Genomic DNA, 15,579 nt, shown 5'->3' with positions numbered 1-15,579 from the left:
TTGAACCTGTTCAGCCTCCAAAAGAGAAGGCTGAGGGGGATCTTGTGGCCTGTTATAAACTAGTCAGGGGGGATCAGCAAGCATTGGGGAAGTCGCTGTTTCCCCGAGCACCGCCAGGAGTGACCAGGAATAACGGTCACAAGCTGGCAGAGGGCAGATTTAGGTTAGATGTCAGGAGGCGCTACTTCACAGTCAGGGCGGCTAGGGTCTGGAACCAGCTTCCAATGGAAGTGGTGCAGGCTCCTACCCTGGGGGTGTTTAAGAGGAGGTTAGATGAACATCTTGCTGGGGTCATTTGATCCCAGTACTCTTTCCTGCCATGGCAGGGGGTTGGACTAGATGATCTGCTCAGGTCCCTTCCGACCCTACAAACTATGAAACTATGAAGAAGCAACCTAGACACAAGAGTTCCTCTGCATGCACTGCCTTATTTAGGATGCTAGCTTTGGAGTCCAGTGATGCACCTCTAGTACTATCATTAATTATTTAAATATGGGTGCATTTTAGCAATGGTGGGAATAGGTGCTGGGAATGTGAAAGAAGAGAAGGTGAGAATTGGGAGTTGCTCCCAGGAAGGTTAATGCAGTAGGAAGAAGAGGGGTTGAAAGATGGGGAAAGAAGAAAAAGAAAGAGGATGGGGAAAGAAGAGAAAGTAAAGAGCAGTGCTTGCAATGGGGAACAGGATCTTACTGAGTGGTGCTGACTGAACAGATCATAAAATGGTTTGATTACTACGTAGGTCTGTTCTCTCAATGTCTGAGCAGACTTCTTGCAGATATGAGCCATTGCATGGGGGTGTCTGTCTGGGGAAAGTGACCAGAAGAGAGATCCTGGAACAAAACTTTCCAGAATAGTTTTCTGTGTGGACAGTGCATGCTCCAGAGTTCAAGTCATTTGATTTGGAAAGAACTACTCTGCTTTGGAAAGATGTTTGTTTTTCTGGTATTAACTGTCTTTTAACTGGGAATAATGTTTAAGTAGGAAGCTGTTCTGGGGTTGGAACAACTTACTTTGGAATAGCTACTCGAGTCCATTTCTCTCTGTAGGCTAGTTCTTTCAGACTGATGTATTCAACACTATGAATGTCTGCCAGTAGAGGCAAGCAACGAGGGTGGTGCCAACCAAGCTGTGTTGATCCTAAAGTGGACAAAGCTGGATGATTTTAAACAGGTTGTACTTTTAATACATGCTGAAGGTGTGTTTAAAAGCACATGGTATTATATGTAAGTTTTAGACTCTTTGCACATAGTAGCTTGTACCTTCTAAATCAATACTTAGACCATGCCTTGGTGCTAACAGCCCTGAATTATGTGCCCCGGCACACAACTCAAAGCTTCAATGGGGCTCATTCAACAAAATGTGCGTGGGGACCTTGCTTTTCTTGGTGGGCTTCAAGAAGCCAAGGGCTGGCCATTTGTTTTTTCAGTTATTTGATGTCTAGGGTAAGTGCATCCCACATGTAAGCTTAGTAACATTGGTAGATGCAAATTCCCATTGGAAATATCTCTGACTTCTTTGTTCTTAAAAAAATTCAATACCTACTTCCTAAGCAGTCTCCCTAGGCAAGGTATGGTAACTTCGGTGCCACAGTGCATGGGAACAAATGGAACTAGCTAGCGTATTTTCATTGTCCTGGCCTGGAAAAGCAAGAAGTAAACAGTTTACACAGTGGCCTGGAAAATGGACTTCTTGGCTGCTATAAGCTAGAGGGGTGGTAACACCAGACATAAGGATTTTGTTTTGAAAGACAAAAGTACAGTACCAAATTTTGCTCTACACAAACACACAAAGCTAGAGTCGCTGAGAGCAGACTTTGACCTCTGCTCTTTAACTCTCTTGAAACAGACGGAGTCTGGAGGTCCATAGTTTTTATACCATGCGTGGTAGGGTATTATGGTCTAAGCAACTGTCAGCTCTAAACTGGTGTTCATGCCAGTGGAGCAACACTGATTTTACTGCTGCTGAGGATCTGGCTCTATATGGTCTGGTTCGGCAGTGGTGAGAGTGGCTGTTGACATGACTGGCTGCTTGCCCCCCTTTTAAAGGGCAGATAGAGAATGCCTGTGGCACGCATCCCTTGGCAGGAGGCAGAGGAGGGGTTTTGCTTGGGGTGGAGGGAGAAGCTGCACTGGTAGGAAATTCCTGCAGGAGGTGTGGACGTGTTGGAGGCAGGGTGTGTCTGCTCTCAGCAGCACACAGCCCTGCTCTCATTAAATCTGTGAGGGCTGCCCAGATATCTGCAGCTCCCAGCTGTGCCCGGGAATAGAGTGAGGCCTGATAGAGCCAGGCGGGGAGTCAGATGGCTGCTTTCCCACGGCCCAGTCCCCCACACCAGAATAGCGCGTGGCTGCCACCGCCCTCCCCTTCACGCAGGGAGGCTTTGACTCTGGGGCGAGGGAGGGGACCTTGCTACAGGCTTCAGAGTGGCTCTGCTGCCCCATTCCCCAGAGGGGAGGGGGAAGGGAGGGAGGAAGCAGGGGAGCAGCTGTGTGGAGCAGGCGGGGCCGTTACAGCCCAACAATCCGATTACTAGACTGGATCCAATTAATTCCTAGCCATTTAGAGACGTTTGTGCAGTGCTCTCTCTCTAATCCAGTTAGATTTCTCCGGTTATGGGAGGTGTTCGGCCTCCACTAAATCCATGGACATTCTAGGCTAATCGAGGTGCAAGGTGGGCTCCTTCTGTTGTAGTTATCTCTTCACCCGTGTCTGGGGCCTGGCTGCTTGCTCCCTGCTTGCCTCCCTACCCATGGCCCTGAGCATCCTCTGCTCCACCCCGTGTATTCCAGGTACCCACTATCCCCACCCTCTGTACCTGCACCCTGCCCTAGTTTAGTGGTTCCCTATGCATCCTGAGTCTAGTCTCTTGCCATGAGACGTCTCCACTCCTTTCCTGAGGATTGGGGTTGCTTGTTTTCCAGGGAGTGAATTTTCTACCCTCTTGGCTTGATCTCATTTCATGTTGGTCACTTGTAGCAGTTTTTGACCACCTTGGGGAGACCAGGGGAGAGGGCCTGCTCCAGGCAGGAAGCCAGGAACAAACAGGCATGTTTGGCTGCAGGGGCCCAGCAGCAGGGGTGGGTGTATGCAGCCGTGGTGGGAGTGTGAATGCTGTAGGTTTGATCTGGCTTATCCAGTTCACCCAGCTGCTATCCCCCACCTGGGGCCTATACTAAAGGGGCAGGGCTACACAGGGACCATTCTGGCAATGGGGTCGGTTTGTGGGATGTACATCACAAAGTTAGTCATGGTGAAGAGGTCCCACTTGCTGTGTCCAAAGCAGCCTGAAATTGGGGGTGGGGTGGGGACATTTGGCCCCTTCCTGCTAGGAGTCCTAACTGTAAGAACAACACCCCAGTGCTTGGTCCTTGAGTGGTGAAGCAAAGGTCTTATCTCTTTTAGGGCCAGGCATGGCATTTCACAATAGTGTGCAGGGTTGCTGCTGTTTGTTTGTCCCTCTGCTGGTGTCAACCCAGGCTGTGCTGCTGGAGGAAGATGTGCTTGCTATAGCCATGGCCATTCCTATCATTGATCTAGGAGGACTAGCAGGGATAGAAACCAAAGTATGCCAAGAGAATCCATCAAGGGAGTACAGAATAGCATGGGGATGTGGGGTTCTGTGTTGGTCCACACACAGGTTGGAAAGACATTTGGAGGCCCCGTCTGTCATCCTGCACTGCTGCTTCCAGGGCTGTGACCTCATTCCTTTCACTTTATTTTTCCTTAGAAAACTAGGGCTGGGAGGGAGCTCAAAGGGCCATTTAGTCCTCAAAGAAGGATTGTCCCTGTCTAAGCCAGCCTGGGTAAGTAGCTCTGGCAGTAGGAAGCAGAACCCAGGCTGCAGGCTACCACCAGGAGCTGCCACCGAACCAGCTCTGCAGAAGCCTTTATGGACAGATGAGTTGGGCAGGGCTCAGCAGGGCAGAGGCACTGGGGGTGGGCATCTGGTTGTAGGGTGCAGGGTTGGTGGTGGCTGACTTGAGGTAGCTGATGAAAGCTGGGACTGAACCTTTAAAAAGCAACACAGATGACCAGTAACGTGGGGAGGGGAGAGGCTGTGACTATAGCTGAATCCAGAGAAAATACCATTTTTGTTTTGCTGTTGTTGTAACCACTTAGTGCCTGGCCATTCCCTGCTCTGCCTGCGTCAGGACAGTTCTCTAACCCAGAAGCAGAGTCAGGGGAAGTTCAACCGGATTTCGTCCCCAAATGGAAATGCAGCATGTTAGGCTCCTGGGAGTCCTCCATGGTGCCCACCGCACCGAGGAAACTGTCATTGGCACTTCAATGGCTTGGCACTCGGGCAGCGAGAGCATCTGGCCCCAGCATAGCCCTCTGGCAATGGTGTATTCCACCTCGGGGCGGGGGACAGAGCCAAGAAGTAGTGAGGGTGTGATATCTACCCACAGGCTTTATTTATGGAGACCTGGTTGAAACCTCTGCTGGGCTCAGCAGGGGGTGTGGACTATGGGGGTCTCCAGCAGGTCCCCTCTCCCCTGAAAATATGGAAAGAAATGCTGCCAGTGAGCAACACTATGTGCTGAGAGCTTTCCCCTCAGACTTGCCAGCTGCCACAGGCTGGACTCTTCTCTTAATTGCTTGGGAAAGGCTGAACTCTCCGTACAGGAGGAACAAAGGAGTTGCCCATACATATTGTGTGAGGGCCTGGTTCTTCTGCTGGCGATTCTGGGCTAAATTGGGGGGTTCCCTTGTGTGGTTACCCTTGATTTATACCAGTGTACAATCCCATGAGATCTTGGGCCTCCATACAAGACAGCGGTAGGAAATGGCTCTGTGCATTAATCCTTGGAGGGTTGATTTGTACAGCTCCTCTTCTCCCTCATGCCTCTCCATACCATCCTGCCTCCCGCTGCTTAACTTGTTCTCATCTTTCTGGACAAAAGCCTGGAATCTGCCCAGCCCTTCCTCCCAATTATTATGTTCCCCTTTGGAGACCCCCGAGCCTTTCAGTTCCTGGTTACCAGGCCCCTCCTAGAGCCCCCTGGATGAAAGTCAGGGCTGCCCTGCCTTCCAGCCCTGAGGAAAATGCTGTCTGATGCTGCAATGTGGGATTTTCAGCTGTGTAGAGCTGGGTTCCTGGGAGTTGTGCATCACTTTTTTCCAGCTGAAAGACCTCCAGGGGAGGGACTATCTGTAGCAACCAGAAAGAAGTGGTTTTGAGGAGAGGGTGTGTTGAGGCATAGTCAGCACTTCAGTGTTCTGGAGACAGATCCTCGATCTTCACCTCAGAGCCTCGCTGATGGTAGAACCAGCCCCTTTCCGCCGACAGTCCCACCACTTCCCCCGGAAGGATGATGCATGTCTTCTGCTGGCTACTGCAGCCCCCTTCAGCAGTGGATGCTTTGCCAGAAGTGCACCGGTGACTAAAACCATGTGGAGCTGCCAGAAGTACATGGGCACATGTGCCTTGATGGTGGCTGCTCTCTGTTGCAAGAATTGCTGCTGGCAGAAGTAGAAGGGTGTCAACAAGGCCTTGAATCCTCCCTTCCCTGGGAAAGAGTTTCTGGGAAGGGCAGGAGAATCTGTGATCGTGGGAACGGCTGTGGTCTGGATGAAAATAAGAATGGCTTTGCCTCCAGAATATGAACCCAGGCGGGAGGGGAAGGGGCATTGCTGTTCCAATGGGAGGAAGCTAACAACCCTTCCTGACGCTGGTTCTGTGGTCATGGGATGCTGTATGCCACAGTGTGATACAGCTGTAAAGGCCTGAAGGGTGTTTCCTCTTCCACAAGGCTTGGTTTAACAGGGCAAGGGCAGTGCAGTATCTACTCTGAAGCCTGGAAATGAGAGGAATTTGGGGGAAATGCGAGGAATTTGGGGTTTATCCACGGGGCAAAATTTTCCAGGTATGACAGTTCTGCTGAGGAACATGTCAGTCAGAGCTGAGTGAGATGCTCTAATATCAGAGAGCCTTTACTTCAGTAGCAAAAAGGGCTATTATCTGGTTTAGTTTGTTGTTTCCATAGTGACATGTTAAATCGGGAAAAGGCACTCCGATACCAGAGTACAAATTCCCCTCTGGGGAGTCATACTGGTTTAAGTGTGCCAGGACTGTTCAGTGGGCATAAATCCCCCATCTGAGCAAATCTTTGTGTTAAAAGGTTGTTACTTTAGTTGTCCTGGCAATGAAAATGCTACAGTCCTCCAAGTGTGGATATAGGTAGATTTGATATTCAGCTGTTTTATAAAACTGTTGTTGTTCCTGGAGTGGAAAGGAGCTAGGGCAATATCCCATTTCATCAGTATAACTACAGCCATACTAGGGCACTTGCTTCTGGGGCTACAGTAGGAAGACTTTGCCATTCTAGCTGTACTGAGATATTAGTGGCACAATGCTCCCTGTGCTGACAAGGTTTATACTGGTAAAAGTGCAGGTTAGCCAGTATAACCACATCTACATTAAGCACTTTGGTTGGCAAAACAATGTTGGTAATAAATCCTATTTCACATGACCCTGACACTTTGGCTGGGGGAAGCTTGCAGTGTGTGTCCGAGGTCCCCTCCTCCCAGAGTTGTATTGGGTTACAACTTTGAAGTGTAGGTAGGTCAAAACAAGCCAATTTTCAAAATATATTGACCATCCAGTCACTTCCCCATATGTCCATTGAAGATCCTCTAACTTGAGCATTTGCTTATTCAGCAGCTGAACTTTAGTCTTCTGGTTCTACAAATTTTGGCTTGTGTCTTTCTCGGAACAAAAACCTGGAATAGGCAAAACTTGTAGAAAATTACCCAATGCGCTAAAAGCTTGAGGAAATTGCTTAAGTTCACAAGATCTGTGAAGCTTTTGCAACTAGGAGCCAGAACCTTAACTCTGACCCCATGCTTTCCCCCTCATAAGATTTTACAGTGCCTGCAAGCAAGGAAGAAACATGTCAATTACGCTGAGGCTATAGTTAAGGGGAATGGGGTTTGTGCCGGGCATGGCCCCACCATCCAGAGTGGACAGGAGCTCCTTTGTTGTTCAGACAGGTAATGGTGACCAGAGGTATTAGAAAATCTCTGCAGTTTACCTTCCTGTGCCATTTCCTTGCTGGTAAGCGCTTGTGGGGGTGGGTTTTGTAATTAAGCAACCTAGACTATTTTTCAGAGAAGGTTTTGTTTGTTGGGAGTTCTAGGAAAGAGGAAGAAAACTCAAGCCATGGTCTACGCTCGTAAGTGTAGCCAGAATATCTGTGTTGTTTAGGAAGGTGAAAAATTCACTGCTCTGACTGACGTAACTGTGCTGGCAAAACCCTAGTGGTGATGCTGTTATACTGGCAAACCTGAGAGAGCATACTTCCTTCTAAATGATACTTGCTGAAGTGGCATTTCAGTAGAGTCCTAGGAAAGTTGGATTGGAGGGGGCCACCAGAAGACATCCGGTCCAGTCCCCACAACTGGATTCTGGGCCCCCAGAACATAATGCTGGGAAGGCATTTCTGCTTAGCAGAACTGACATATGACATATTTTTCTTGAACACTAACTGGGATTTCAGGAGCCTCTTTTAAGTTAGCTAAAATGCAGAGAGCTGCCCCCTATCCTCTCTTTTCCATAAACAGGGAGGAAAGGTATGTTTGAGCTTTGGGTGGGGAGGGGGTAGCATTGGCCCTTGAGCAGTTTCTTAGGAGAAGCCCTTCATGATTCTCCACATGGGGAGAAGCAAATTGTGGTGAAGTCCCTCTGGAGACAGAGGGCTGTTTCAAAGGTCAGATGGTAGTGTGATACCGGTACTATGGTTAGATCTTATTCCAGTAAGAGTTGCTTTCTGGAAACCCTCAGGGATTTGCCTCTTCTAAGCAGAATAGTAGGTTTCATAGTTTCTAGGGTCAGAAGGGACCTGAGCAGATCATCGAGTCCGACCCCCTGCCATGGGCAGGAAAAAGTACTGGGGTCAAACGACCCCAGCAAGGTGTTCATCTAGCCTCCTCTTCAAGACCTCCAGGGTAGGAGCCAACACCACTTCTCTTGGAAGTTGGTTCCAGATCCTAGCCGCCCTGACCGCGAAGTAGCGCTTCCTGATATCTAGCCTAAATCTACCCTCTGCCAGCTTGTGACTGTTATTCCTGGTCACTCCTGGTGGTGCTCGGGGGAACAGGGACTCCCCCAGTGCCTGCTGGTCCCCTCTGACTAGTAGGTGTTGAGAAGGATCTCTGTGCATAACCCCTGTGTGCAAGATTGAACAAGCTTCCACATGAGCAGATCCACTGATTAGCGGTGGGACCACGTGGACTCTTGCACACAGGGTTAATCACCCTACCACACTTAGAAGGACCATTCCTATTGGACAAGTAGTGACTAGGGTACACAGGGAAGTCTTTGGATTAAAGGCTTCTGGCAGGGTAGGTTACACTTACACACTTGGAAGTCTAAGCAGTCTGGTTGGCTGAGGCAGAATCATGGGACTGCAAATAGTTTGCCATTGTTCCCTTCCTAAATTGATTGATAAACCTTTAAGTTATTGAATGGAAGTAGAGGGATGGGGACAATTCATGAAGGTGATGGATATACCTCGGCATGGGGCAGTCGTCATTTGGGTTGTGGAGACTGTGGTGCTGTGCCACAGGAGTAGAGGAGGCAGCACTAGGTAGCCTCATGCCATACTGAAGGAGGGGTTACCCATGCTCTGCTGCAGGAGTGTGCCACTTAGCTGAGCTCTGTGCATGCAGGGTTGGGGGGATGGTGGGGACTGGACTGGAGATGCTTCTGAATACAAGGGCACATGCAGCTGTTGGGCTGTGCCCTGTGTGTGGGGTGAGGGTGGGGTTGGCAGCCAGTTCCTGTGGGCTTTTTCTTTCCGTTGGGTACAGGATGCTGCTCTGAAGTAGGTGGGAGTGGCTAGCAGGGGTGGGTGGGCAGCGAGGTCCAGCTTGTGGCTGAAAACTGCTCAGGAGGCTGTGTCTTGGTCTTGGAGCTAGAAGGGGTTGGAAAACAGGGAGCTAAGGGAGGAAACCCAAGGAGTCTTTTGGGTTACGTGTGTAGGCTAGCCTTCCTGTGGGGGAGTGTGTGCATATGTGTGCATGCATGCACATGTGCACAGGGCTTGTGCTGGGGTCATCCCGGTGGCATGGCCAAAGTTTAGTTCTGCTGTCTCTTCACTTCCTGGTGCAGCAGTGGGCTCTTTTGTGACTAGCTGGATGGGAAGCTCTAGTTGCTTGGCACAAACAGTGAATTAAGTGGAATGTTTACAGGGCAGCCCTGAGGTGGTGGGGAGGGAGCTGGCAGAGGGCAGAGAACTCGGGAACTGTGGTTAAACTGGTGCCCTTGGTTTGTGGTGCTGCATGTCTGGGACAGTGCTGGGGAGTGGGGTGTGTTGTGCCGTGGCTTTGGCACAGCCAGGGCTCTGCCTTTCTCACTAAGGGCAGGTTAGCTGGAGGGTGGGGAGCCATGGGAGCGTGCGGTTCTTGAGACCCCTGCAGCAGGGGTGGGTGGGGGAGGCACGCATGCTTGGAGAGGGCCTATCACCCTCTTGGAAAGCTGTGTAAAACTAATTAATGCAGCCTCGAGGCTGAGTTCTCCACAAAGGCCCTTGGCCCTGCTGCTGGGACGTATGGATGCTGTAGGCTTCCCTCATTAACTTGCCAGAGCCTCTTGCATCTAGTCCCCATGGCCTGCACACAAAGTGAGCCCAGCATGAAACTAACAAGCCTCCCTCAAAGGAAGAAAGCACTTTCATCCTTTGGAGCTCCCTGGCGGGGCAGGAGGGCTGGGCCCTGCAGGGCACTCATTGGCTGGGGCCCCAGTGCTGCAGGAAGGTGGGGCTGCAGGCTGTGGGTGTGTCTGCTGGGGGGGGGGGGGGGGGGCCCAGGAATTGTCCACTGATCTCGGGCGAAGGTGAGGGTGGGAACTAGTGTTGCTGGGGCCCCCTTCCCAGCTGACCTTGGCTGCTGAGGGAAGGAGGCCCCTGGGCTGCAGAGGAACTGGAATGTGCCAGGAGCTGAGCAGACTTTGTACAGCGAGTGCGGCTGCTGCCTTGGATGTGGAAGGGACCTGCAAGGGCAGAGCTGAGCAGTCGCACATAAGCCTCCTCTGTGCCAGATGCCTGGGTGGGGGAGGGAGGGGGGTTCACTCCAGCACTGTAGCCCCAGTGCACTGAGGCCCCTTACAGCTGCTCTGCTGAGATTCACTCTGAGCGGCGTAGATGGCATTGTGCTAAAAGAATCAAAGCCCTGTGTGTGCCCCAGCAGGTAGCTGCAATAGTTGGAAGCTTCTCTGTAGGTCTTGCGCAGACACTACCAGGACTTCATGGAGAGAGGAGACGGCACCCTGGGAGCCCCTGTCACTGATGGAATTAAAGCCTTTTGCAAAGCTAAGCTCAGTTATCATCATCCTGTTTGACAGGCGGGAAACTGAGGCACATAGGAGATGCCTGGATTGGGGCTTGGTCCTCCTCGAGTCCCAGGTCCCTACTCTAACCAGCTTGTCATTCTGACTCTTTAGCCAAAGATTGTGGGAGGCCTGGGGAGCTCAGAGAAGAGATGTCATCTTTTGCATGTGCATTGGTAGGAGCCGTTTCCTTGGGGGAGGGAGGGAAGGTGTTTGCCATTGATTACCATAATTTTTATCTCTGCACATTACCTGAAGTTTAGTTATGCAGATTTATTTAAAATGTGCCTGTGCATGGCCCACACAGAGCATATCTAAACATGTTCATTAGTGTAACTGGAAACAGAGCTCCTGATTCCCCAGGACTGGGGTAGTGGGGAGGTTAGGATGGAGGGAGGGTGCCAGCTGAACTCTGTGTGGTGCTCAGCACTAGCTTAGTAGGGGACTTCAGATCTAGGGTCTGGGATGGGGTGCATCCAGTGGCAGGGAGGAATTAGGAAAGGACTCAGTCTGAACGAGCAAGCAAATCAGATGCTTTCTGAGTGTAAGCAAAAATAGCAGGCAGCTACCCCTCCCAGTCAGAGCTTGCTGCACTGGGAGCCTCTGGGGAAGGGGGGTGGGGGTAGGGATGCCTCTTTGGTGGCATGGTGAGTTGGATAGCATCCCTGGCTGAGTGTGAGACATCTCTGTGCTTAGGGCAGGATGCATCCACCCAACTGTCAGCCCCACTGTTGGAGAGTGGGTTAATTTAGCAGAGGGATTTTTTTTTTTTTTTTTTTATTCTTCCTTTTTTCAGCTCTGGGCACCTCTGGGTGGATGCAAGGCTCTTGCAGGAGCCTCTTAGGAGCAGTTGAGTTCACCGAGCCCGGCTCCTGGAACACCAAGATGGAGACTGCCTTCTCTATGCAGAAGTGGCCTGGTGGGCAGCCTGGGCAGCTGTCATTGCAGCACTTCTGAAGCAGAGCTGTAGCACAGGCCAAAGATTTCACCCTGTGATTGTCGAAGATTTCACCCTGTGATTGTCCCTTGGTGCCATGCAAACTGGGCAGTGTTGTTTCTTTGTCTTGGTGTGACCTGGCCTCAGTCCCATTCATTGTGCTTGAGGGAGGGAGCATGAACAAGATCTACTTCGGGTTGCCTGTGAGATGAGGCAGTCTCCCTCCTCTGGGAGGGTGTGGTGGGGAGGGGTGGGAAGGGATAATATTGATGATATGCCTGGAGCTGCCAACATGCCCACACCCGTTTTCAAGGCAGGGTGTGCACATACCCATTGGGGGTGGAGGGACAGCAGACGGACAAGATTACCCATTCTGGGGACTAGAGAAATTGGCAGCATGCACTTTGGGTGGAGTGCTTGCAGGCAGAGGTGCTCTTGATCTGTCTGGAAATGCACTACTCAAGGGGTTCCCCTTCTGTAAGGGCCAGATTCACCTCATGTGGATCCATAGACTCTAATACCTCACACCAGGATTGAATTTGGGACCATTATACATTTGTTTTAATTCAGGGGAAATGCCAGGGCTTGGTTAGCAAGATTTAGCTACTCTAACATGAAACATTACCTGATCAATGAAAGTTGCAGAGAATTCAGAAAGACCACAACAGGTCAGAAAGATTTTAACACTGGATTCCTATTTGAAATCCTTGGGTTTATCTTGTTAGGTATGCAAACACGAGTCACAGCTCTAACATTGTATGGCAAGGGGTGACAATAGTTCTGAACTGTGTCTGGGGAGAGGCCAGGGTGATGGTGCCTGGAAATGCAGCATTGCTGGCATGGAGGCAGTTGGCTTGCCACACATCCCTGAGATGTTCTCATTCATTGCATGGTTACCTGTCACACTTTGTGGGGTGCCATGATCTTCTCAATAGATGCAGCAAAAGATGCTGCCATTGTCAGGAAGGTCTGTCATGTCAGAAAGCTTCTCCTGAGGGGTACAGTTATCGTTACTACCATTTCCATGAGAGTGACACCAGTGTTGTCCAAGAAGAGGTGGTTTAATGGCTTGAGAAATGGCAGTTTTTCTGCCAGGGCTGTTGCTGTTACTACTACTATTATTATTATTATTAATAATAATAATACTATTTTTCTAGCGTAATGGGATGATAGAACGAAGCAGTGACCTCTCAGTGGGAACTGAAGCTCAGTGAGATCTCGGTACCTCCTGAGACCACTAAATGCTACTCTCCAGACGGATGGCCCTGGCTATTACCCAGAAGAAGCATACAGACGTGTGTTTGTTTGGCTTCTGTGCTGGATGTAGTTGCCCAGCTGACAGAATAACCAAGGACAGGAGCTCTCTCCATGCCCCAGAGTGCCCCTGCTTCTCATGGTAGCAGCTCTTTTGTGGTGCGTTTCATTTCCCCTTATAATCAGACACGGATCCCAAACAGACCTTCCAATTCTAACACCTACCCCCTGCCTTTTCCACCAGCCTTTCCATACCTAGTGGCCCAGCCCTGGATCAGGAAAGCCCCAAAGGGTTGAATGCAGATCTGGCTTTGTAACTCGAACAGATCTGGCCTCGTGATGCAATTTTTTTTCCTTACCCCGTGAGGCCGGAAAGCCAGCTGGGAGTGGGCGCCACGGCCCGGCCCAGCCCAGCCCAGCCCGGCCCGGCCCGGGCCGGCCGCGCCCGGTTCGGTGGGAGGCTGCTGCCGGGGCCGCCGCGCCAGCCTCGGTGACGTCGGTGCCTCCTGTGAATAGTGGTGCCTGAGGAACACAGGCTTGTCTCTATTCTGCCTCCCCCACCCCCATCCTCTCCTCCCCCTGCTCCCCAAGCCTCCTCTCCCAGCTGGAGCTCCAGAGGGTTTTGTTTGTTCAGCTTGGGAGCGCAGAGGGTGGAGTCCTGTCAGTGAGGCCTTTCATTCCCCTCCCCTGCCCACCGCCCCAGAGCCGGGGGCAGGGCTCCGCCCTAGCCAGCCTGTTCATTCAGCTCCAGCAGGAGAAATAGCCCTGTCAGCAGCAGCCAGGGCCCAGAGCACAGGGTGTCTGTCTCCACACCTCTCAGCTGCTCTCTATTAGGCCATGCTTGGCTTAACCCTTGCTTACCACCCCTTCTGCCTCTCTCAGATGGGACTTGGGTGCAGAGGGGAGAAAGATGCTGCCTTTGAAACTCGGGTGGCGAGGGGTTAAAGCAGCCCAGCGGGTGTGGAAGCCTGGGGGTGGAGGCTGAGCAGTGTGTGGGTGTGTGGGACGGGGTGAGGGCTTGAGAGTATGTGTGGGATGGAGGGGTTTGCAAGTGCAGGGTGGGTGTGCTCTGTGGAGATGCAGTTTGGTTGAGGCTGAAGCGTGGGGCTGTGTGAGGTGCAGTGGATGTCTGGGAGGTCTGTAAGGGGAGGTGCAGATTTGTGTTATCCTTGTGCTGTGTGTCCAAACGAGGGACTGGGACCTCACTGTGTTTGGTGCTGTACCTAGAGCACGGTGTGAGGATACAAGGTGTTTTTTTTGTTGCAGCACCAAACTCAGGATCTATAATCAGCTCTAAATGTAGCTCCCATTCATGTAAGCTAGTGCTGAGTGTCCTGGGTATTGGCTCCCCTGCCATCTGCCCAAGAAGATCCTTGCTTTTTTGTAACTGGGTTGACTGTTTCCTGCTGGAGACGGGACCCCCTGGCAGAATGAGAATAATGTGCTGGCATGTCTTAGTATGGTGCCAGTGGTGCTTTCTGAGCCCAGTTTCAGGTGCTGCCCAAATGGCAACTTGACTGTGGCTGGGAGGTAAAAACGCAACTCTGGTTTCATTGTATGTTCAGGTCAGACGGATGTTGCAACTGAGATTCTGTACTTGTTCAGGACCTGTCCGTGCTGCATCTCCTGTGCCTTAGGTGTTTTCAGCTGATTCAGGTGGGATGGCAGTGAGCTTTGGATGGTTGGTTGGTAACTCTCTCCCCATCACAACAGGCCATGAGCCCAAATTGTTGCCATGAATTATCTGCTCCACTAGATGTGGAAGTGTTGGGCGAGGGTAAGACTTTGGTCCTCTAGTCGTTACGTGTGGGAGAAGTGGATTTTATGGGGTGATCTTGTAAAGAATAGAGACACTGAAGCGGCATTCTGCACCCCTGGATAGCCCCGTTTCCTTGTATAGACTTCTGGCAGAGCATTTGGGCAGTGCTGGAACTGCCTTTAACCAGTTGGAGCTTGCATTGCCCTGGGTGCTGTTAGGCATTTGCCACTTGGTACGTTTGGAGAGTCTGTGATGATGGGGGCATTAAGTCCCTGGCCCACTTTCTGGCTTCCCGGAGCATGCACATGTGCTTCCCAATGTCCAGACTACCTCTATGCTTCTGTTCACACTGGAGCTGCAGTAACCTGGGCATGGTGTTGTGGTCTTGGAATGCTCTAAGACTTGGTTTGTGGCATACTGTGTGGAAACCTTTCTTCCTCCAGGGCCTCTGAACATGAGTGTTCTTTGCACCCCGGGCAGGTTTAGCTGAGACACTTCTGGATCTGCGTGCTCCTTGCTTCTTTCTGCTCCAGCCAGTGACAATCCAGGAATCCAGCACAAGTGGATGAGTTGTTCCTGCTTGTGACTGCATTGGTATTGCAGCAGGATGCAGTTGGAGGGTGTGAGAGGTGGTGGAAGGCAGTTTCTTTATGCTGGATGGCAAGGCCATGGAGAGGGAACAATAGTTGGGTGTGTGTTCCCCAAATGTAGATTGGTACTTCTGGTGTAGGACATCTTGCATGTAGTTGTAGGGGCGTATTGTTCTGGGATGATCAGAACTTCCACACAAGGAAGGGCATGGTCTGGAACCCCATGAGAGAGTTTACCTTGACTTCCCTGTGCCAGGAGACACAAATGGAGGCATGTTGCTGTCAGCTGTGGGTTGGCTATCACAGACAAAGGTCCGTGGGCAGCCAGTTGGACATTACGTGAACCTGGTGCTGAGACTGTGAACATTTGTGAGATAAAAATGTCTGTGGTGGACATGGTCCTTGTGTCTGACATCCCAGGTACCTTTGAGAGAATGGCTCCAGCACATTTCAGGAAGCCTCTTGATAATGCTTTGGTGTCTGTGGTTTGGTCACAGTAAAAAGCATGTGAAGATACATGTTTAACGATTTCTTTGCCTCCGTCTTCCTAAGTAGGGACCAGAACAGCCACCTCCCTGCTGGGGCCCCCCTCGGGCCCTGGGGGAGGCACACCTGGGCCACGGGTTAGCGAGGATTTAGTTAGGGAGCTTCTGGAGGGGTTGGACATATTCAAGTCAGCCGACCCGGATGATCTCCACCCTAGAGTTCTAAA

The 15,579-nt window shown here is 51.1% G+C and overlaps 1 protein-coding gene across 1 annotated transcript in view; it reads left to right on the top strand.

Moving 5' to 3' along the window:
- The first annotated feature begins 409 nt into the window (after positions 1 to 409).
- KLF8 (Kruppel like factor 8) overlaps positions 410 to 15,579 on the top strand; it is a 49,871-nt gene continuing 34,701 nt past the window's right edge. Inside the window, exons 1-2 of the mRNA XM_019540337.1 lie at positions 410 to 889; positions 1,047 to 1,170. The gene's annotated coding sequence lies outside the window, so the exon portion shown is untranslated. The remainder of the gene's footprint in view (positions 890 to 1,046; positions 1,171 to 15,579) is intronic.

This window comes from Crocodylus porosus, unplaced genomic scaffold, assembly GCF_001723895.1.
Source record: "Crocodylus porosus isolate Cpor-Errol unplaced genomic scaffold, CroPor_comp1, whole genome shotgun sequence".
Classification (NCBI taxonomy): Eukaryota; Metazoa; Chordata; order Crocodylia; family Crocodylidae; genus Crocodylus; species Crocodylus porosus.
The sequence above is the reverse complement of the archived record's forward strand: the minus strand, read 5'-3'. Positions and strand labels throughout refer to the sequence as shown.